The sequence below is a fragment of the Phacochoerus africanus genome, chromosome 8 (genome assembly GCF_016906955.1).
Source record: "Phacochoerus africanus isolate WHEZ1 chromosome 8, ROS_Pafr_v1, whole genome shotgun sequence".
NCBI classification, from domain to species: Eukaryota; Metazoa; Chordata; class Mammalia; order Artiodactyla; family Suidae; genus Phacochoerus; species Phacochoerus africanus.
In genome coordinates this window covers 85,219,281-85,222,267 of record NC_062551.1, presented here as the reverse complement: position 1 = coordinate 85,222,267, position 2,987 = coordinate 85,219,281, and the positions used below count along the sequence as shown (strand labels likewise).

The following is a 2,987-nucleotide window of genomic DNA, read 5'->3' as shown; positions in this document are numbered from 1 at the left end:
AAAATCAGAATACAGGAAATCTACTAATATCAAGTTTCTAAAGTAGAGAATTTATTCTATAAACTGATTATAGAGTCTCAGGCTCCTAGCTGAGTGAACTTTCTCTTTCCAGCCTTTGAGTTTATTTTTTTTTACAATTTTATTAAAGTATAATTTACATACTGTAAAACTTATCCTTTTGTTTTGTTTTTTGTCTTTTTAGGGCCACACCCTCAGCATATGGAGGTTGTCAAGCCAGGCGTCTAATCAGAGCTGCAGCTGCTCTGATTAGAGCTACAGCAATGCCAGATCCGAGCCACATCTGCAACCTACACCACAGCTCAGGGCAACACCTGATCCTTAACCCACTGAGCGAGGCCAGGGATGGAATCCGCAACCTCATGGTTCCTAGTCGGATTTGTTTCCACTGTGCCACGATGGGAACTCCAAAACGTATCCATTTTAAGTGTACAATTCAATGTAGATTTATAGTTTTGCAACTCTCACCCTAATTTACTTTTAGAACATTTCCTTCACCTCAAAAAGATCCCTTGTGCCCATCTGCAGTCCATTCTTGTTCCCAGCTCCAGTTCTGGCAACCACTAATCTACTTTCTGTCTCTATAGATTTGCCTTTCCTGGACATTTTGTGTAGAAACAATCATATATGACCTTCTGTGACTGGCTTCTTTGTGAATCTGATTTTTCTTGCCATCATTTGTATTCCAGTGACGATGCATCCTCATTATTTCTCTAATCTTTTCATGTACTCCATATTTTCATAGAAAACAGGAAAATATGGATCTGTAAAAAGAAAAAAACGACAGTTTCCATCGTGGCTCAGTGGTTGACGAACCTGACTAGTATCCACGCGGCTTGGATACCTGGCCTCACTAAGTGAGTTAAGGATGCGTTGTTGCCCTGGAGCTGTAGTTGTAGGTCCCAGAAGCGGCTGGGACCTGGTATTGCTGTGGCACTTAGCAGGCGGCTACAGCTTTGACTGACCCCTTAGCCTGAAAACCTCCATATGCCCAAGGTGAGGCACACACACACACAAAAAAAAAACCAAAAACCTATTATCAATGTTCCGTTAAGAAAGCAGTCGCACCACAACCGAGATAAGTCACAGTGCACACCCACAGCTAACCTCTTACACTGACACACGTCCTATAAACACAGTATCTTCAATAGCTTCAACCACCAAAACGAAAAGAGTCTTTCATTTGACACTTAAAAGAACGGGGCGCCAGGACCAACGATCACTAGCTGCCCAAATACCAAAAAATTATGCTTCCGAAATCTCTTGATGTCGATTCCGCACGCAGAGCAAACGAGTTGCCCTACGTGTGCCACTCACGACAGAAGCCCTTTTTGCCGAGGTGACTGCAAAACGTGGGGGCAGTGTTAGGATATTCCTTTTACGGTAAGGGTGAAAATAAAGCCATTGGAAATTTATATTCCCGGTTCCTGAAGATAAGAGTGTAATTGCAGAACATTTTGATCTGGAGCGAAATCTTCAAAGGAAACTCTATAATTTTCTTCGGATTTTTATTTAAAAGTAAAGGCAAAGCCTTGAAGTCGTATGCAAATATGCACAGTGCTTGCTGGGAAGGTGGTGGCGGGCGGAGAGGAAGGGGCGGGAAGGAAGGGTTTGTGGGAGAGAATCCTAAGGTTCTCACTTGCTCCTCACTGGTACAGCGCACCGCAGACCGCCGTATGTGCCACTATGGGTACCTATCTGGAGAAGACAAGTCGCATTATATTAAAATTGAAAATGGATGCAACTAGAGAGTCTCATACTAAGTGAAGTAAGTCAGAAAATGAGAAACAGCATATCACGTGGACTCTAAAATATGGCATAAACGAACCTGCAAAATCTATTCGAGCAGCTGTAACTCTGATTCTACCCCTAGCCTGGGAACCTCTATCTGCCAAGGTTGAGGCCCTAAAAAGCCAAAACAAACAAACAAACAAACAAACAAAAACTTATTTACAGAACAGAAACAGACTCACAGACAGGGAAAAGAGGTGGTTGCCAAGGGAGGGAATGGAATGGACTGGGAGATTGGGGTTAGTAGATTCAAACTGTTAACTTTTAGAATGAATAAGCAATGAGGGGGAGTTCTCCTCCTGGCGCAGTGGTTTACGAATCCGACTAGGAACCATGAGGTTTCGGGTTCGTTCCCTGTCCTTGCTCAGTGGGTTAAGAATCTTGCGTTGCCTTGAGCTGTGGTGTAGGTCGCAGATGCGGCTCGGATCCCGAATGTTGCTGTGGCTCTGGCGTAGGCCAGCGGCTACAGCTCCGATTAGAACCCTAGCCTGGGAACCTCCATATGCCGAAGGAGTGGCTCAAGAAAAGGCAAAAAAAGACAAAAAAAAAGATAAGCAATGAGGTCCTGTTGTATATAGCACAGGGAACTATAACCAATCACTTGGGATAGAACAAGGTGGAACATAATATGACAAAAGGAATGCATATATGCATGACTGCATCACTTTACTATACAGTGAAAATTGACAGAACACTGTAAATCAACTGTACTTTAATAAAATGTAATTAGTAAAATAAAATTGAAAATGCACAGATTTGTGTCACCCCTAGCTATCCACCCTGAAGTGACCCCAGCACTGGCGCACCGGAAGCATCCGATCACAGTGAGAGCAAAAAACTGGGAGCACCCTAATCTTTGCCAGCACAAGACAATGGATTAGCAGAATGTGGTGGGGTCATAAAGTGGAATACCATCTGTTGCACTTCCAAGGAGTGAATTAGACATCAAAAAACTTTGAGTAAGAGAGTTTCCTGGTGGCTTAGTGGTTAAGCACTAGGTGTAGTCACTGCTATGGCTCAAGTTACTGGTGTGGCTTGGGTTCGATTTGATCCCTGACCCAGGAACTTCTGAAAGCCACGTTTGTGGCCAAATCCAAAACCAAAACAAAAAAACACTGAGTCATAAAAGTTGCAGAATAAAGTACAGCATGATACCATTAACATAAACAAAAAAGAAA

General features: G+C 43.0%; 1 non-coding gene across 1 annotated transcript; it reads right to left on the bottom strand.

The window, feature by feature from the left end:
- Positions 1–1,217: 1,217 nt before the first annotated feature.
- LOC125134817 (U11 spliceosomal RNA) lies at positions 1,218–1,351 on the bottom strand. The gene has a single exon (XR_007136812.1). It is a non-coding gene; the product is annotated as a U11 spliceosomal RNA (small nuclear RNA).
- Between the last annotated feature and the right edge of the window lie 1,636 nt (positions 1,352–2,987).